Here is a 21,969-nt window from a genome sequence, read left to right on the forward strand (position 1 = left end):
ATATACATGATTATTTTCACTATTGATTCATAAGCTGATTATTTTCTTGGTTAATCAATTAATTATATGGTCTATAAAATAGACAGTTAAAAGCATCCAGTATAATTTCCTAGAGCCCAAAGTAGCATCTTCAAATAGTTTTTTTTTTTTATCTAACCAACAATCCAAAACCTCTTTATCCAGTTTACTGTAATGTCAGACAAGAAAAAGCACCAAATTATCAATTGCCAAAACAGTTATATGTAAATGTTCTTGATCAATTCATTGACTAATTGTTTTAACTCTGATCTCGTAAGCCACATTATACCCATGGGTGTAGACATATGAGGAACACTAAAAGCACTCCTGTCTTTTTTTTTTTTTTTTTTTTCTTAATTTCTTTAAAATCTTATACATTGGAATCAGTGTAAAACAAAACTAAAAAAGAAGAATAAGAAAACAGAAGAATAGAAAATATGAAAGACCTACACTGATAGGACACGTGCTATCAACTTCCTCATTCACCCCAAACTGAGACTGTCTTTGGGACAAAACACATCCGTCCATCTATCCATCCTCTACAGCTGATTATCCTGCTCAGGGTTGCGGGGCATGTGGATAAATACATAATTTCTTCACTTTAATAATAAAACTGCACAAAATAAAAATAAATGATTAATAAAACATATTATTATAAAAAGGACATCAAGTAACATTAAATGAACAGTCTGGTATTTCCTCTCTAGTGTGGGGTTAGGTAAGGTCTGTTCCTGGTCCTCTGGTAACTTCTGAAAGTAAAAGGATTTATTTTTCTTTGCTTTCTGAGTAAACTGTGCTCTCTGGTGGAGAGTAAATGACACTGACTATGTGACCAATACAACAATTTATAGAAGTAGAAGAGCCAGTATCATGTTGTCAGAGCTTATATTTATACATTTATTTTATCAGTGAGCCTGTTGTTTCCAAAAACTACATCTACATAAATCATAGGTATGTTTCGGCTACTGTGAATGACATATAGCAGAAGAAGAGAAAGGTGATAAGTACAAGACATTCACTTAAAGCGTGTTGTGAATATTATTGTGTGCAATAGTCTAAACTGAGGGCGGATGTTAACTGAAATTTATTGTGACAATTTTCTAAATGCCTATAGATAATACCACCTGTAAGCTTTTATACATACCAGCTTTGTTTGTCAGCTGAACATAATCCCCTAAACTGACAGAAATTCATCTTGAAAACTCTTGAATCTAGGGACTCAAGCCTCAAGTCTGACATAGAGCTTTAAAGATTAGCGTTGGTAGATCAAGGGGAAAAAAAAGAAAAAAAGAAAGAAAAAAAAATCATAAAAGCGATTAATCATTTCAGTTATTTTTCAAGCAAAAGTATTAAACATTTGCTGGTTTCAACTACACAAATGGGAGGATTTGCAGCTTTTTACTTTGACATTTGACATACAGTGGGTTCCAAACGTCTGAAACCACTTTCCGAAAGGGAAAATGGGAAATAGGAAAGTGGTCTCAGACTTTTGGACCCCACTGTATATGACAATAAAAGAAATATTTTTGGACTGTTGGTAAAACAAAACAATATGCAGATGCTACTTCAGGGTTTGTGATGCAGTGCTTGGTGTTCACCACTTTTTAATGTTTCATTGACTAAAAATGATAAAATAATTGGCACAATACTGGATAATAAAAATAATATTTATAGCCCTAGAATAACAACGTAAGTGTGAAAGTCTAAAACGGTAGAAAAAAAACCCAAAACAAAACTGAGGTTACCATTGGGCCACATAGAGGTCTGTGATGACAAACTAATATTTAATAGCCTAAGACCGGTAATAAGTGTATAAATAAAATTATACTGTGCATAGACATATCGGCCTCATACTAAAGTACCCCACTTTGGTGTGATGTAGAACTTAACTTAAACTGAAACCATCAAGTTGCAAAATATGAGTTAAAGACAAAACAGTCTAGAGCCAGTGGGAGAGACATGAGAGCTACAATCTGCACCTGTTATTCATCCACATGCTCTAAAGGATTAACAGATCCAGGAGGAGATCAGGACAGGCCTGTTGCTGAGCTGCAAATCTCTCTACTGGCAGATCTGTAGGTGTTTTGCTGCCCTCCTCAGGAAACCAAAGTAAGTACACTTTAAGTGAGAGCACAAATCCATGGGTCAGTGTTGATTGAGTGTCTTTCACCAGGTTTCAGATCAATCTGAAACACCCAGATTATATCAGCTTCCTCTTCAACAACATCATTTTCTTTTTTTTTTTTTTAACTTGTGAAAGACCTTCAGAGTAAACTAATTTTGTGAACTTTTCCTCGTTCAACAAAACAAGGTCCCAGTTTAAGTCTTGATGCATTTTGAAGTTTACCTTTAGTCCTTCTCACAACACAGGAATAAACAGAGATGGAAAGTAGTATTTCCTCGAATACTGTACTACAACATCATTTTGAGGTACTTGTGCTATATACTTGAGTATTTCTATTATATGCTTCTATACTCCTTGAAAAACCAGAAGTAAATATTGCACTTTTCACTCAACTCCATTTATCTAGCAGCTCTCGTTCCAGTTACTTTTCACATTGAGATTTTGTGTTGATGATAAGTTCTTGGAATACAATAAATCTCTCAAGATTAACGCAGTGGTTACCAAAAGTAGAGAAAAGTCTAAAAGTTTAAAAACAAATTTGTCCAGATGAACTGTTTTTTTTTCTTTAGAATGAGTACTTTTACTTTCAATACTTTAAGTACACTTGGCTGATAGTACCTCTGTACTTATTATGTTTACATGGCTTACCTAAGGATCTGAAAGCTCCTCCACAACTGGAAATAAATTTTTCTTCTCACTTATGTTCTTGTTTTAATATACATGTCTGTTCCTACATTAAACAGGAAAACAAAGTGATTTTTGTGTTGTAATAAACTTTTTTCAAGTAAATGAAATGAACCAGCTAGATGAACCTTTAGTGACATTACGCTGTTTCATGTAGCTCAGGAAAAAGTTTTATCCCAGTCACTTGTAACATTGATTGTGTATAAACCGGTTTTGTTTGCTTAACTGGTTGATTCCCACTGAACTCCCTCCATAAGATAATACTAACTAAAAATTATAATATTGTGGTGTCAAAAAAGTATCCACCTTAAGTTTATAGATACCTCAGACAAGGACTTCACTAATAAATAATACACCAAGATTCAGCCTTATTCTTATGAATAATGTATGACTTTCTCTCCGGAGAAAAACACAGAAGCACAGGAGATGCACCATTACTGCCTTGAGGTGGACATGGTCTGGAGGAAGCACTGTTCGAAATTTTATCAACAGCACATGAGAATAGCCACGGCCTCCGATCTTATATAACAAATGACCACTGTATTGTTACAGTTTGTGTCAGTGAATTTTCTGAACATTTGGATGTTAAAACTCTTGGTCCTCTGTGTCAGGAGAGCAAGAAAGTGTTAAAGCCTAGACTCTTCCACCGTCAGATCTGTGGTTGTCAATCCTGGATACATTTAAACAAAGTAATGAGTCTCAATTGTTTGTACAAATAAAACTTTGACTATGTTCAAACAGCCACAGCCTCACTGCCTGATTTTTTTTTTTTTTTTTTTTTTGCATATGATGATGACTGTGGTTTTTGGAGGACAAATGTGTGGGCAGCGTGTGATGCTCTCTCACTCTGCCCACAGGAACTCTCTTGCTGAGTGACCGGTAGAGAGGAGGGAACACTGTGACCAGGACATGGCACATTCCACACCACAGCCCCCACATACATCTCACACTGAGGGTTATACATCACCAGGCCCGTAAAGCAAAAATAACATCAGCTGGTGTTGAGGATGTCAAGATTCATTTGGAGTTTCGCTGTCCAAACAATGAAAACTCTGTCACGTCTTTGATGTTACTTAGTTTAGGGCTGCAACTAACCATTATTTTCTTGATTGATCAATTATTTGTTCTGTCTATAAAATTTCAGAAAATACCAAAATTACCCATCGTAATATCCCACATCTCAAGGAAACATCTTCAACATCCGTCTGACCAACAGTCCAAGACCCAACGATGTTCCATTTATTGTCATGTACAAGGAAAAGCATGAAATCATTTTTGAGAAGCTGGAACCAATACATTTTATTTGGCATTTTTGATTAATACATGACAAAAATTATAATTTGATTATCAAATAGTTGAATTATTTTTCTGTCGATCAACTTGTCAATTAACTAATCATTGTAGCTGTATTTTTCAATATTAATACATCTGTTGTAGCGCTACAGGGATTAGTTGATTAGACAGTCGATATAAAAATTATTGCAACTATTTTGATAAACGAATTATCATTTTACTAATCTAAAAATGTCAAACATTCTCTGATTCCAGTTTCTCAAATGTGGGAACCAAAAGCTTTTCCTTGTCATACAAGATAGTATACATTTTCACTCTGACATTTTATAGACGAAATGATTAATCAAGAAAATAATCAGAAAATTAAAAGGTTTCCTGTTGAGCTTTAGACCTTTAGTAGCGCTATGGAACATTTTTTCTTCTTCTTATTATTATAATTAGTGGATTCCCATTTAGCTTATCTCGTGCACATGCACGAGGATGCACATGTGCACACGTGCAAGAGAAGCGATACACAGTCCTACTAAAAGTATCACACTTCCACTAATAAATCGGTGGTGTTAAAAATATTGTAAATATCTGATTTGCCAATGTTTTAGAGGAAGGACTGCACCTCAAGGATACACACCAGACATTTTGGTGAGTAACGCCAAATGTGCAAGGGGCATGAGTGGGCATACCGTGGCTAGGACCCCATGTGACCAACAACAGGGAGTAGAGGTCCCATGTACAGAGCAGATACAGAGCAGTAGAGAACAGATAAATGGCTTAACTGAGTAATCATTTGTCAAAATTACATCTAATTACATTTTTGATGATTGATAAATGTTGACAAATCATTTCAGCACTAATTTGCTTTTCAGTAATTATCTGGTGCTGTACTGATAACAACGTGGGTTACGTTTATGTTTAGGTATAATCACATAAAAATCAACATGCCAGTGGATAAAATTAGACAATTATGCCCCACTAGAAAACACTCTCCTTTGCCTGCACTTCAACACTGAAAATCTGACTGTAAATCTATCAAACGTTGTATAAAGGGCTGTTGACTGAAAATCTGATGCTGCACATGCTCTCGGCATGTTTGCCAGCAGTGGGAGCTGTTAACCTTCAGTGTACTGCTTGACATAAAGTCGTTCACATTCTGCATTATTATTGATTCTACAGCAATCAACTGAGGCAATATTTGCGTGGTGTTGCTGAATTAGTAGCATCATTTCATTAATTAAAAAATGTATGTATGTTAGATGGACCTCTCAGACTCTCCCCCCATGTCAACAAAGACTGTTATTTGTCACCAACACCACTCAGTCACCTTAAAGTGCCGAGAAGATGAGGTCAGAGGTGTTGTTACAGCTTCATTCTCTGGAGCCCTGCAGGAAATCAGCTCACACTGCGACAACACCATCCACTCTCACCTGAAATTATCATGTGTCTGAGTATTTATCAGACAGCTAGGGATCCATGTTGTGCAATCAAATGTACAGCACCTGAAATCTGCGTGTGACAAAATACCTATTTGTGTGGTGAGAAACAAAAAGGGACCTGATGCAGAATTTCCCTCTGGTCAGTCAAGGGTGTAAACAGCAAGTCTCTCTGATATTTCGACCACTATCCTTTGATTAAACATGATTTTGCCTCTCTTCCTTTCCGTCTCTTCATGGCAGCCTTTCAAGTTCACACACACACACACACACACACACACACACACACACACACACACACACACACACACACACACACACACACTTCTGTCTGTGGTGACGTTTCTGTGACTCCTTCTTACTGCCCATTGTTCATGTTTGACAACTGCAAAGAAATTAGCAGTCTTTGGCATGATTCATCATCTTTCAATCGACTGGTTGCTAAGGTGATGAATCCACGGTGTATGTGCAGAGTGTTGAAATCCTGTGCAGTGTGTGGAGAGCGATGTCCTCAGTTTGACACACACACACACACACAAATACACTGACTATGCAGTGGAAGCAGGGCTAAACCATCGGGCTGAGCTTGATTCTTACCTCTCCTGGCTTGATGTTTTAGGGTTTAGAGTAAGAAGCCCCAGATGCTGGTGGTTAAACCTCTCACTGCGCACACAAATGTCACCCTCATTAGCAAACACTTCCAGTCACACACACACACACACACACACACACACACACACACACACACACTTATACACAACACCTCCCACGCTCTCATCTGCACATGATCACACAACAACCGCTTCAAAGCCACACATTCATCGGCCCTCTCTAAACTCCTTTTATCATAGCTCATCATTCATATGCTAAGCAGCCACACAGATTTTGGGGTTGTAAACTGGAGCATGGCAGCTACTAAGGTTAAACACACGAGTCAGGCTTGATCCCATCATGTTGGCTTTTGATGTACTGTCAGGCTTGTATGGACAAATGTTTTTCTCCTTTGTTTTTGGTGCACTGTTAGGGGCCAGCTTTTCTTCCTGAATCTCTCTAATGTGGTGAGCACATGTAGCCAGACAGCCAAACACGGACCGAAATCCAGTACCCCTGATTAACGGACTCATGACAGACTAGTCATGAAAGATGCGCCAAAATCATCCAAGCTGGGCTAAAACTGATCCAAAACTACTGAGTGGACCTGACTCTAAGCCCAAATCACCCCAAATCCACCCCACCCCCAAAAAAATATAAACATAAATATCCAAAAATGCGACAGATCCAGCTCTCATTTGGTGCTCCACTGCTCCACACAGCTGAATGCATCAATGCTCAGACAAGCTGTCCCAGCTCAACTGGCAAGCGCAGCCCGACTGCTACTGGATTTTTGAGGCTGATACCAGTATCGACAACTCAGAGCAGTCTAATCATGATATATCAATGATGTAACAGTCATTTTGTCACATCAATATTTTTGGTAAGGATCTCTTCAGAGCTGAAATGATTAGTTGCTGGAGGAACATAAAATTAGCTGGAAAACCAATTTTGACAATCGATTCGTTTGCTTCAGTGATTCTGTGGTTGCAGCTTCACCAACGCAAAAATGTGTCGCTCCTCTCTGTCTTTGGTGGGTCAACAAAACAAAACATGTGAAAATGTCACTTCACACTTCACAGACAAAAAAAATTAAATAATTAGAAGATGAAACTATTCCTTAAATTTGGTTTTTAGTACTGAGCATAACATTTAGCAGTAGAAAAATGAACAGCTGAGACATGCAGCATCTTTGGCATTTCTGCACCTTCAATTTCTTATTACTTATCCACAGACATCAATCTGCAATATGCTAATATCAGCCAATATACTGCTCTACAGGCAGCCTTGGTAAAAGTCGAAGATTAACATTTTCACTTTGCTCATCCTTCCACTGCATGATAAAAAACACAGCTCAAAACACATCCAGCCTCATTGTAGACTCATCTAAAATATTGCTTAAGGTGACATTTGACATAACATCCCCAATAATGACAGCAGTACTCCTCCTTAACTTCCAAACCGCATTATCTTCTGACTAGAGTCTAATATTACAGCAGATGCATCCACCGCTGCCATCAGCCACCAGTATCTCACTGCTTCAAATTACAAGATGCACAAAAACAGTTGGACATGTTATTATTTAATGCTTTCCATGCATGAATAATGTTCAGTTCCGACACATAGTTTATGCAGAGTCAGGGTCTTGATCAACTGTCAAGAGCCACCTAGCTTGATCCCACAGATGCATCACACCAAACCTATTACGTATTAGGTGCATTACAGCTGCCACACTGCCAGTCTGTCACACTGTCAGCCTCAACAGGAGAAACACAAAGCCGTTTTGTGTTTCATTTTTAGGCATCACAGGTCAAAAGAAAGCGAAGTGCGTCTAAACATCGGGCTGTTGAAGCTGTCCTACACTAATATGTGTAGATACATTAATGTTCATTATATAAGTGTGTCCAACATGAAGGGAGCAGTAATCCACGATGCCACTGTACTAGTTATTGACAAGATTATCCTTAGTTCAGAATAAAATTCTTATTCATGCGTGACTGTACGAGCAGCTCGCAACTACTCGTTCCAATTTTCCACCACAGATTAATTTTTGGTGAACCAACATGCTTGGAGGTTTTGAAGGCATTAATCATCGGGCTCATAACGCGGTGGAAAGTGGGTGAAGATGAAAACATTCAACCAGGATATGCATCAGTGGAGCTGCCTCCCCAAATTTGTCAAGTGTGTCTCCAATTTAGCGAAAGAGAAGGGGAGATAGAGTTTCAAACATGTCAGAGAATTAACACAATCTCCAATTAAGGCTTTCATTTCCTTAATGAGAGGGAGGGACAACTGCAGACTCCGAGACAGATCAGCAGATGATGGATTGGGCTCCTGAGGGGTGTGACTGGGAATAGACTACAAAGGTTTTACACCCCTTGGTAACCTGATTTGACTCCTATAGAAAAGACATGCCATTACATTACCTTGATTTATGAACAAAATGTTTTAAATAAGTATTTTCCTGTAAGTATGTGTGAAAATCGAGTCTTTCACTGTTCTAAATACCAGAGGTAACATTACAAACAATCAAATCCTCTTTCCTCGTGAAGAAGAATTTGCATTTTGCTACCTCACTGCTATGAAAGACTCCAGCGGGTCTCTCAAGGCTACAAAGTCTGACAGCTATATTTGAGGAGCCTGAGGTACAGCCTGAGAGTTGATTGAAGTCTGCTAGTTAGCCAGACTCCCCTGCAGAAGCAGCAGGACCAGGCCTCAGGTCTGTTCATTGAATTACATGGGGGGTTTGATGATTGGCATAGCAACTGGCCTGCTGGTAAATTGACTGTGAGAGAGGGGGAATCATGTGACTTGTCCACACAAGCAGCTGATGCAGGTGAGGAAGAGAATCAATGCATACAGAAACTCAAACTCCCTCCTGTTTGCACTTAAAAAAAAGACAAGAAATATTGTTTTATGTACATTTAAGGTGATACATTGTCTTGTCTTAAATCAGGCAAGTCAATAGATGATCAGCATCAAGTCACTCTTTTAGTCGTAAGTCATGTTCAAGCAAAATCAAACTGATCTGCTGACAGAAAACTAGTCAAAATCAATTTTAATAATTAATTAATTGGGTAGGTAATTTATATCCATCGATATACCGTCTTCATCATATTTTCCCTTTAAAATCCTGTGTCGGTCAGGCTCTGCCGGTCATTACTGCTTCTGTGTCTGGTTATGCAGTTTGCTTCTACCAGCTACACACAGCTGCTGCTGTTCACGCCTCCTCCAGCCCAACCTCCTGCCCTGTGTTTTGGTTTCTTATTAATCATACATTCACTGGCATTTCTTGCCTTGTGCATTATATATGTGCCACAGCTCAGTGATACATGTCTGTGGAGTTCTGTTCTGTTACCTTCTGCATTTTCTGTTGCTTGAATGCTGAGTGGAGTGCCCTTTCTTTCCACCAAATACAAATATAAAGCCATTTGTAGCTATAAATGGTCCAGTCTTCTTTGATGCAAGTGGTTCTGAATTATTAATTCTCACTGCGCGCTGACAGCAGACGCAGCCAAATATAAAAATCTAACATGACAGGCTAAGAATTACAACACAGAGAAGATGTTTACATTTAGTCAATCAGTATGTTGTTTGGACTCAAATCTATGGGCAGAAAATGAGGTGTTAATCCTGCATTAGCCACATGACAGATTAACATTTCCAACTGTTTTCACCAGACAATGAAAGGGAATAGCTGCGCGCACACACACACACACACACACACACACACACACACACGTGCTTGAATCACCCTCCCCGCCTTTGGAGATGGTGATTATTTCTAACAAGGCTCGATGTATTTTTCATTTTTAACTTCTCTCAGTCTGCCTTCGAAAATGTGCAGCACAGAACACCTCATGTGCTTATGTGTGTGGTGGCTGATAAAAGATGGATCAGAAGAATATTTATTGTTTATGCGTGTGCGTCTGCTTGCGTGTTTGTGGAGTGAAAGACCGTCTCCCTGGTCAAAAGCTGCACAGCATCTTGTAATGTCTGTCATGATTACCACTGTTAATAAAAGGTTTTAAGGCTGCTATTTTAGACACAAGACAATTAAAATAACGCACGGTACACATACACATCTTCCTCACTCCCTCATGTATAAACACACACACAATTGTGCTTCTTCTGTCTCAACCTACTCGCTCACTTAATGACACAGCCCATATTAGATAATTCCTCTTAAATGATGTTGCCAAAAATATGACAGGCCCATCAGTAATCCCTACGACGCTTGGAATAGAACTGAATAACCCAAATGCTTACATTATCACCCAGTACTTAGTTGCGTAAGTGTTGGTACTCGCATACGCAGAGTGGTTAAGTACTGCTGTCCTTCACCCCTTGCACTCGGTTCTTGTGATTCTGCTGCTGCACAGTTTAATCTCTGTACTTTCTGAGCTGTTTGTTGCTTGTCGAGGAAGCTGCTGGCACAACACCTCCCCAAAGTTGTGAGCTCATCCAGGAGACAGAGCTCCTCACTGTCTGGTAAAATGACAGTGTCTTACAGATCATGGCCAAACAGTGTGCTCATGTCTGCTGAGCTCAGGGTCTTACTGAGTACCAGTCTGCCCAGTTTAACATTCCAGACACCCACCATATGAGCTCTTACCAGGAACACAGCCCTCACTCATGCCTTGCTCTGGCCTCATCCTGGCTTTCATCAGGGGTGCAATAACCAACAGTGGTTTTATGTGCCATGAATAAGAGTCTTACTGTTGGTTTTGTTCGACCAAATACGAAACAAAGACAAAGCAACTGATTTTTACTGGATCACGCAGCTCAAAAGTGTTTCGCAGAAGAACACAGCAAAGGCGCTGCGATAAATCATGAGACGTAAGAGCATAAAACACAGCACAACTATCCCTGTGTTCCTGTGTCTGTTTTGTCATACTAGATAACATCGCTGCCAATCAAATCCATCTGATATATAGTTAATCAGATTGTGTATGTTAAGAAAAGCGGACCAAAAGCAGCTATGTTTTGATAGCACACAACAGCAATAGAAACAACTGCACATGTAATGTAATCTCAAATCCTCCTGTTGTAAATGTTTGTGTTTGGTTTACTGAAGAGTTGGGGAAGTCTCTGGAGCATGTTTTAGAAGTTTATCTAAAAGGACTTTTCTCCGCTTAAGCGATTCCCTCTCACCTGGACGTCTGTGGTAGTACAGTCCTTTGATGTCAGCTACAGCATTTTCCATAAATAGGGCAACCCGGTCATGTGAAAAAAAAAAGTCGTGCATTCGAACACCTTATTTTGCTCTTTTCAAACTTTTCAAAACAGCCGCCAAACTACCATCTCCCAATAGTTTGCCTGTGAGGTGTTTACAGAACGTGTAAATTGTAGCTACAGAAAATAACCTGGGTTACAGTCTCCTCCTCTAAAGCTGCAGTCTAAACTGAGTCTCGACATGCACATCCACAAGTAAAGTCTCAGCCTACGGGAAACACTGATCTAGCACAAAATAAAACATTTACTCAGCTACATTAAAAATAGATTATGAGTTCCTTTAAACTGATGCTAAGAGATGGATGATATGCATGAGAGAGAGAGATTCACTCAAAACTGAAGTCTCACTGGTTGATAGATAACAGTAAATTTGTGGATCTGGTTGCAAAATGTAATGTAGCTTAAATAGTATGATATTTTACACAAAGAGTCCTGAATTTTTAATTTTTGAATTAACTGTGGTCATGACTGGGGCCTTAAACGGAAAGACTGCAATTTACCCCAGTGGCAGAAAAATGTCACGCTAGGCCAAATCCAAATCTTGAGCCTGACAATTCCATTTCTACCGACTTGTCTAGGTGCAACAGACTATTATTAGACCTATTATTAGAGGGGGGTGAAAAGGATAAAATCCCCCATAACGGTGTCTGTAATTTTATATGGACAAGATGTTATGGAAGAGATTACAAGACAGGAATGTGTGTTTTGGCTCATCCAGCAACTTAAATACCTGACAAATCAATTCACCTCATCATGCCACAAATCATGTAAAATCCAATACTGTAAATCAGTCTGGCTCACTGATTTACCACTTTGGCCTCATGGCTCAATAAAAGCAGGGATCAGCCATCTTGGTATAAGCAGTATGGCAAAATCTAATAGACAAGTAGACAAAGAAGACAAATTTTTATCGCCTCGAGGTGTTGACATATTGCCCAACTGTATGATGAACAGAACAACTGTCATAATCATTCAGACAACAGCACAGTGCCATTAAACAAACAGGCTGTGCACCACAGTAGGTGCCTCATACATAAATAACACACAAATATATAAACCATCCACAGCAAAGGCAGACAACCTCTATGCTACATAAACATAAACAGAAGCACAGTCTGATATAATATAAATGATTGTCATGATTGATGTTTTTTTTCCTCAAACATTAAATGAAGCCAAACACTTTGAAAAACCCCACACCACAGGCTGTTCTGCAACACTTATACTGTTTTGAAGAATGGAGTGACACTCCGTGTTATCATTTACAGTACTGTGTCAATGTTTTTTAGGCACTTCAGATGTTTCGATTCTTATCCGTCACACAGTACCATCAGGGAGGCGTCTGATGGGTCCCAGATTCATCCAGCAGCATGACGACAACAACAACTCCCCACACACACACACACACACACACACACACACACACACACACACACACACACACACACACACATAATGAACTATCTTCAGAGACAAGAAGAACAAAGAGTGCTGCAGCAGATGGTCTGGCCCCCACAGAGCCCTGATCTCTACATCATGGAGTCAGTCTGGGATCACACGAAGAGACAGAAGACACTGGCGCAGAGAAACTGTGGCAAGTTATGAACTGGTGCTGATTTAAAGGCGAGGGGTGGTCACACCAAATATTGATTTTATTCTTTCCTGTGTAGTGAAGTTTGTATTGAGTTGTTGACATTAGTTTTGAAAGCATCATCACTTTACTTTTAGTGTTTACGTTTGCACAGCACTGTATATAAACATAGAGAGGAAAACATAGAGGAACACAAAATGAATGATCAACTTCAATGTGTTGACAAACTAACGAGCTCGATCAACTGAGTCACTTCCGACTACCATCTTTGTTTGGCTCAACATAAGTACGTCACGTTAAAAACTGTGTTCACTTTGCTGTCCGTGAAATTTAACACATATTTCCTGCTAAGAATATTTTTACAAATGTCTTCAAAACACTGTAAATGTTATCAGGCGACTAGTTGCAACAGGTAATGTCGCAAACATTAAAGCAAACGGTAAACTTACCGCTAGCTAGTCGGCCTGGTGGAGCCTCCTCCTCCTCCTTGAACATCACCTGGGTTCAGGAAACTTCTGTCTCCAAATTGTGACTTTTGTTTATAGTTTTTAACAGATATTTACGCTTTACGCGTTTCACTCCTCTACACAATTTTAAGCACCTGCTGGAAACGCGGATTCATTTGGGGAGTGTTGGATTTACGTAAGTTGACGTTCCCGCCGGGCGGTGCCACCTGCACAGATCTAGGTAGTTTTTCCATACCACCCCTCCCTCCCTCCCTTCTTTCTTTTTCCACACTGAATTTGCAACCCATCAGTATACTGCATGCCCAACGGTTTATCTCCAATTTTAAGTCTTGCATTTATCTGACACTAACTTTTTTTATTATGCATAATGTAGCACTGAGTCATGTTTCCTAGTCTAAGTTTAGAAAAATAGCATCTTATTTCCTACATTTATATCTATTACTTCTCACTCTGACAGAATTTACATTTTTGAATAATCTCTACATTTGCTTTCATCCTCCCAAATCTGAAAAGTGGTTTTGCGTCTGATTAGACAAAGGTAACTAACCACAGCCCCAGTCAAAATTGTCTGTTGAAGGCCCAGTTTGTGCATGACGCCAGAGTGTTAACATGCATCCGGGTCACAGAGAAAAGCATTGGTTTCACTAAAGGAAAATTAACCAGCAATGTATGAAAAACCCACAGGTTCAATTAAAACACCTTCAGGGTCCTCAAAGACTCAAAAATTATTTTAAACTGTTTCACAAATTTCCTATCCGAGAGGCTGCCATCTTTGTTTTGATTTGGACACAGTGGCAAAGCTTGAGAAACAGCTTCAAAATATTATTTATCATTCAGCAAATTTAGCATTTTTTTCTTATCCAGGTGATTAAAAGAGTCATTAGGGATTCTGGAAACACCTTCAGAACAAAGTGTTTTTAAATGACCTGAGAAGTTTTTCAAACATTGCTGGTTAAACATCTTTTACAGAAACCAACCAACCTGTATTACTCAATTGAAAAATGAGAGGCCACAAACTGGGGTTACTGCTATTCTAATTAAATCAACAGGAAAAGTACGCCTTCTTGACTTTTCTGGGTCTTTCAGTCACATCTCATGGTCTTCCTGAGTAGATGCTCAGTTGCTATGGCACATGGGGGCTTGCGTTGAATGTTGGTGGCGTCCTTGATCTTTCAGCAGCCCCTCCTGGTCGATGACTTAATGATGTAATTCTCTGACCAGTTTTGGTCTGTTGTTCTGCTGAAAGCTCCAAAAGAGCAAGTGTTTTTTCGTTGTTGTTGTTTTTTGTCAAACTAATGTCATCAATATTTTATTAATTATATGCTCATTACAGGAGACTAGCTTTAATGAAAAAAATAGTACTGAAACCTTTCATTGGATATGTAACAAGAGCTTGTGAGAATATGTATATGTTAATCCTGCCTGTATGAACTGCAGCTTTCTCTATCCTTCCCAAAAAAAGAAACTGGAATGAAATTCAGAAATGGGTATGATAGAGACAGCCTATTTGGCAGGGAACGCGACTGAGCTTTTCCCTGTCGACAGTATTATATGACCCTTTCACCTTGCATCTAACAATGTCAGAGTGACCTGCACCCCACCGCTTGATGAGGTAACATCCTACTGAAGCTGTTAATCCATTACAGTCATGGAGACATGCCTGAGAGCGGACAGAAATAGAAATGCAAATGGTGAGAGTTTCATAACTCCCCATATAGAAATCATTATCCTGATCTGTTTACCTTTCTGTGCCACATCCTTTCATGCAGTGGAGTGGAGAAAACATATCCTGGGCTTCTTTATTTCATTTCATGTTTGTCATCAATTCAGTGTGTTGAATTAGTTTCCTGTTTCAAAGCTGAAAATTGATTCATACAAAACATACAAGCATTTTCCATTGTAAGAAGGCCACATCATTCACTGAGCGATCAAATATATAAAGGTTTTCTGTCTCTTTTTTTCTTTTTTAATCCAGTATCATGCCATGGGTTGGTTAGAGGGTTTGGAGTTGCAGACTCTAAACACATGCTGCATATGAGATCCACTCAGAGGTGATTTACTGCCCTCACAGAACAGGCAAATGTCTGTATATTAAACTCAGTACAATCTGATCCCCAGATGTGACTTTCTCCTTTACTGTACTTTGCAGCACAGAGGTTTTATTCGGCATCCCTTAGCAGTTTACAATCATGCTAGTGGGTTTTTGCAATTTGTTGGGCTAATTTGTGCATTTATGGTTTAAAGCGTTTGTAGCTTTGCTTTGATTAGATCTAGTGGACTTGTGGCAAGAGAATGGAGAGGCAGGCAGACTAACCTTTAATAGCCCCCTGTGTGTTTCTTGTGATGGTGGCATCTTGTAAAAATGGTAACAGATAGGTGGGGTTAGAGGGCAGACTGCACGTTGCCCATGTGGTTCCTGTCACATCTATTGAACGTGTTGTCATTAAGTGTCTCATCTAATTACGGTTAGCCAAAGTGGATGTGGCAGATCCGGGAGGTTCGTCCTCAGGGCTCCACGCTGTTGATATGATGCCGTGGTGATAAATGCAAAGGGAGTTATGCACTCCAACCATGTAATATATTATTGTTTTCAGCGGAGGTTAAGGAAAGGATCAAAGCAGTTTGACTGACTCTTTTGAATAGCGGCTGATGGAATGCAGCACGGGATGAAGCAGGGATTGCTTCTGAAAGAAAAACAGCCAGAGACCTTGCCTATCATTGCTATTCATTTTAATTTCATCTTCCTTGAATGCAAAATCTCCACATAAAGGTTTCTTTTTTGCTTAAATGAAAAAGAAACTAAAACAACTACTGAGATTTTCAAGCTAGGAATAATAAAGACACAGAGGTGAAGACTGTGAGCTGCATGTTTAATGTCCTGTATGTATTTTACCACACCGTGTATCTCTTCCTGTTGTGTAACTGTATTTTCAGCCAGAGTGCTCTCCTGCAGTTTTGTATCCATTCGTATGTGGATGTGTATGCGTGTGTTTGTGTTGTGCCTGTCTTTCAGTCGAGTTTTCTTTTCTGAGGGGGGAAAAAAGTGACAGCTCAGTAGCTAGGGAGCTGTGATGAAGAACGATAACACATAGAGATGTCTGCTGGTTGACATCATCTTCTTTACGACATTATAACATGAAGTCCCTCTGGAGGAGTGCTGTTCATCAGTCCGGGGCTTTAAAGGGAACAGGTGGACATGGGAATATGTGGAGGAGATGGATGTGAATAGATGGGAAATGGTTGAGGGACGGAAGGAGAATGATGTTTACATAGCAAAGAGAAGAAAGTATGTTTCAGTGAGGCTTTTAGCAAAGTTTTTAGCTGTAGTGATGCACTTTGCATCCAGGATTTTAGCACAAACAGGCATCTAATTCTACCTAAATCTTCTTTTTCAACTGTTTGTTGTGATCCAAATGCTTTTTCTGGCCCATGAAAGTGGATTATCTTTGCTACGTGACTCTCCTCCTCCTGTATTGTGCCTGTGCAGTTGTGCATTGAGCCACCAGGGAATCAATGGCTCATCTCCTGAAAGCTCTTAGTGGTCTTAAGCGTGAGTAGTTATAACCGAGTGTTAACCCCTTAAGTGCTGTCATCCAGGCAAGATCCTCGATAGCCTTAAATCGAACACAAAACAAAACAGCACATTTTCTGCTGCATATTGTCTCATCTTAAACACAAAATATACGGAGACGTACTTTATAAAAGGCTTTGTCTTAATTCTTTAAAACCTCCAAATGACATTAAAGACAGGAACTGTGCAACATTTACCACTGAATAGTCACATCCCTGCAGTCTGAGATTGAATAGATGTAGCTTCAATTAATTTCATCGGTTTCATTGCACTAACATAAACCTCATCTGATAAATAGATTCAGTTAAAAGAATATTTAATAGACTGGAAAAAAATATCTTCTTCAGCTGGATCTCAAATAGTATAAAATGTAATAAAACAGTTTTGTTGTAGCCTTATTAGGTTTCAGGGAAGAGGTTGATATTGTCACAGAGAAAAACACAGACCTTTCTTAGCTAAAAGCAGGTGTGGTAATAGGAAATGGGACTCTGGGACATAATCACTTCATCAAAGTGCTTGTATGCTTTGTTAATATTCACACTTTGGTGACATAAAATAGCATTACCTGAAAATGGTGATGTTTTGTTTGGATGGAGAGGGAGAAGGTCATCTATAAAAAGCAGGGCCTGTCTAACTGAACACAGCTTGTGTCTCAGGCCACACTTCTGCAGCAAAATGTGTTTTCACCCGGAGGAAATGTGTATTTTTCTTGTTTGTCTTTGTGTACGTTGTGTTTTCTGGGAAGGGGTTGGCAGTTTCTTCACCCTTTAAACAGTAGTGTGAATTGTATCTGGTCTCAGCTGAATAGTGGCAGTTACAGACGGGGATTTTTTTTTGTCAATGTTTTTGTGCAGCTTGAATCCAACAGCTACAATAGACTTTGGCATTCTTCTCCCCCCTATTTTCTTTTCTTTTTTGTTGGGTGAAAAAAAAAAAGTTAGTAATGAGTTAGAAGCAGATGTTGTCATTATTTTTGACTAACAGTGTAACTCCACATTGCTTGAATATTCCAGTTACACATTTTCCCATGGGAAAGTGTGTCCAAACTCTTGACTGGAGGTGTATATTGACAGGACCATTGTAGCCATGGCTTTAAGGTTGCCAATGTCGTCCTGTCTGTCGATCAGTCTGTGGGTCCGCCACTTTGTTTCAGTCTTAAATATCTCAACAACTATTGGATGAATTGCCATGAAATCTGGAAGAGACATCATGGTCCCCAGAGGCAGAATCCTTCTGACTTGGTGATCCTCTGACCTTTCCTCTAGTTCCACCTCGAGGTTGACATTTATAAATATTTTGGTTTATTACTAAAGAATTGCAAAAATGAAGGCAATCCCATCAGCCTCAGCTGTACTAAGAATGTGCACATTGGAAACATTATCCTTGCTAAGCATTGTTTGCATTGTCATTCTGAGCATGTTAGCATTTTTACATTAGCACATAACATAAACACAATTATCTGATCCCTCACATTTATCTATGAAAGAGTGACAAATATATACTGTATGTTGGGATTTTTTTTTTTAGGATGAAGTATTGTGTGTAATTTTCAACATTTTTTTCCCCCTATAAACAAAATCTGATGCCAGTTGTGTTACTGACACTTTTCAATGCTGAGTGCCAACGACACACTTCAGTCAGTACCAGTTAACTACTGAGGCTTCATACCCTGCCCCCTAAATAATAAGTACATTTTGAACAACACAGTAAATGAATCATTCTAAACAATAACTAAACATAAAATTACAAATACAACACATATATCCAACTTGAATTAAGAAAAATAAAGTTCAGCTATGAATAAAAATGCAGCCTAAGTTGCATATCTGCAACGTTTACACTGATACAGAAATATCTGTGACAGGCCAAATTAATCCTTATTAATATCAGCCCTCCAATGTATTAGTCAGGCTCTATAAGTTTCAGTACAACAAATCATGTTGCTTGCTAAACGTCCATCCTTGAGAATGACAAAAGAAGATTTAGCTAGTCAGTAGACTGAATCCTGATTGGTCCAAAGCTCAGGGAGAGGGAGGTGTGGTATAAGTGAGAGGGGAGAATGAGGACAGGGAATAAAAGAGAAAAAGGGAAGATTCAGCTCCAATGGCATCCGAATTTCTTTTTTCCATTAATCTAAATGAGTTTCTGATTATTATTTTTTTTCCAGTACAGCTGCGTATTTGTTTAAATGTAGTCACTGCTTGTTTTGTTATCTGACTAGACCTCTGTTTTGGAGAGAGTCTGGGTGTCAGCGCTCCCTGTCACAGTGACAGTGAGGGATGAGAGTCCTGCTTATCAGGCTGTAAAACTGGTTGTGTGATCAAATCAAAGGGCACGCAGGATGACACAGACAATGATAGAGGCAACACATCACTGTCATCCTCATTATCTCCCTTCTCCATTGACCTCATCACCTCAGTAACACTGCTCACCCAGCACAATTAGTCTATTAAAGTGCAAGTAATTTTTCTCACTGTGGAGCTGAAACATACCTGCAGATGCAGCTAATTGACATGCAGTACATACAGTGTCTTGAGAAAGTATTCGTGCATTCATCCATCTATCAATCTATTCTCACAGTAACCGATAATGACCAAGTTAAAACTTGTTTTTAGAAGTTTTTTTTGCAAATTCAGAGTCTGACCCTTAATTCACTACGTTAGCTAAAAGTCTTCTTGGGAAGTGTCTGTGAACTGTCACCTTCAGGCCTCTCCACAGACGCTGGGGTTTAGGTCTGGGTTTAGACTTGCTCCAAAGCCACTCCAGCCTTTTCTTGGCTGTATTCTTTAAGTCATTGTCGTGCTGAAAGGTGGACAGTCACCCCGGTCTCGGGTCGCATATGGACTCTGGTGCAGGTTTTCTTTACTGATAGGCAACCTGCAAGCAGGCTGTCGTATGCCTTTTACTCAACATGGCTTCCCTCTTGTCGCCCTACCATCCAGGCCTGGTTGACGGAGTGCTGCAGAGGTCTTCAGAAGTTCTTTCAAAGCGACCAGTGGGTTCTTGGTCACCTCACGGACCAAGGCCCTTCTTGTCCAGTTGCACAGTTTGACTGAACGGCCAGCTCTAGGAAGAGTCTTTCTTCCATTTCACATTTATTGAGGCCACAGTGCTCCTGGGTCCATGCAACGCTATAGAAATGATGTTATACCTTTGCTCTGATCTGTGCCTCACCACAATTTTATCTTAGAGGTCTTTAGAGGGTTCCTTGTCCAATCAATTCAGCTGGCCACTGGTGGACTTCGGTCAAGTTCTAGACACTTTTTGGGGAGATGAAAAGAAAACAGGATGTACCGGATGTATTTATCCATTTGAAATTAAGTCTACATAGCAATACACAGGAGTCTGAATACTTTCCGAAGCCACTGTATATGTGACATACGTGACTACAGGCAAAGACTCAGATGTTGACACACAAACTGTATGTGTTTTATCCCAAAGAACACACATGCACACTAAACTCCCCCACACACTCAGTTACACCTCCTTAAAAAGAAAGCCTTCAGGGTTGGGGCCTGACAGCTCCATCATCCCCTGACACTGCACAGTGATGGGGGAGATTAAAAAAAAAACCTAAAAAAAAAACCCATGTGTCTTCCTCACAGTCCCCCAGAGCAAAGACATTCCTCAGTAACTGATATGGAGTATGGCAGGACACTGTTCCCCCCTGCTAAGATCATTTAACATCAGTGAGCTGGTATCAGATGTGGACGTCCTCAAGGGAGCAGAGGAAGTGTGCTGTGGGTGAAAACATGACTGAGAGAGAAAGGAGTCCCATATGGGATGTGAGTCGACTACCTTGACAAACAGATACTGGTCACAATCTCTTGTGGATCAAATTTGACCTTTTTATTGTTTCTTTTTGTTTTTTGTTTTTTTTTTGCCTGACAGGCTATCACCTTTGCGTCTATTTTATTTTTCAATCCCTAACTCTTCCCTTCTTTTCATAACTTGTGAATCACCTCCTTTTGACACATATTGAAATCCTTTAACATCATGTTATCTCACTCACACAGAAATGTGACAAAATTCCCTTGGATACAGGGTCACATAATGTATTCAAAGATGCAATTGATCAGGCTCCAGCCACAGTAATGTAAAAGAAGCTGTCAAGCCAATTGATATGATTGTGCTATTGTTGGTGCACAATGTCCACTAACGAATACATGATTGTGAATAACAGTGTTAATGGAAAAAGGCCCCGGCTGCCTGTTTCAATGCAGAGTGGCTCTGTGATCTAAAGAATTTTTTTTTTTTTAGATTTTCCTATGCCTAATATTTTTTCTGTTCATGAATAAAATTCAGAAATATTGGGCAGTCTTTCTAACAGCTTTTCTTCCCAAAAGTTGTTCGATTATATGTCAAAGATTTGAGAAACATTACTCCATTAATATTAAGCAGTTTAGTTTGATGAGCAATAGCTTCACATCCCGGCTGATATTTTCAAGTCTCCATTGTAAATGTCAAACACAGACTTATGTGGTTTTTCATGCCATCTATCATTTTCCTTTGTATACAGCTGCTTTTACAAGGTCCAGCACTGTGTGAGGATGAGAAGAGAACCCTTCCCTGCTTTATAAACATTTTCCGTCTCATTCTCATTGAAGTCTAGGTGCGTCTCAGTTATATTTCTAAAATGAAGGGAAACAGCTGTGAGGCATTTTGACTATAGAGTCCTCTGACATTTCGTTGGAGTCTAGCAGCTGTACAAATCATTGTCATCTTTTACTGACTTTGTGGACTAGAGGCAGTTGAGACAGGTGTCAATGTGACATTCATCTTATATGACAAGTTAACTCGAGACAGTTGTTTGTCTGAAGAGAGCAGCTCCAGCCCTGTGATGAGCTTTTTCAGAATCATTATTTGGTGTTAACTGTAATTGGTGAAGCGTCCATTGGTCAGTCTGCTGTGGTGGAAAGTGCAGTACATGTACTCAAATGCTATACGTAAGTCCAGTTTTGAAGTAC

The 21,969-nt window shown here is 39.4% G+C and overlaps 1 long non-coding RNA gene across 1 annotated transcript in view; it reads right to left on the reverse strand.

Moving 5' to 3' along the window:
• LOC130175469 (uncharacterized) overlaps nucleotides 1-13,585 on the reverse strand; it is a 45,211-nt gene extending 31,626 nt beyond the window's left edge. Inside the window, exon 1 of the long non-coding RNA XR_008828740.1 lies at nucleotides 13,414-13,585. This is a non-coding gene — a long non-coding RNA (uncharacterized LOC130175469). The remainder of the gene's footprint in view (nucleotides 1-13,413) is intronic.
• Between the last annotated feature and the right edge of the window lie 8,384 nt (nucleotides 13,586-21,969).

The sequence above is a fragment of the Seriola aureovittata genome, chromosome 9 (genome assembly GCF_021018895.1).
Source record: "Seriola aureovittata isolate HTS-2021-v1 ecotype China chromosome 9, ASM2101889v1, whole genome shotgun sequence".
Lineage (NCBI taxonomy): Eukaryota > Metazoa > Chordata > Actinopteri > Carangiformes > Carangidae > Seriola > Seriola aureovittata.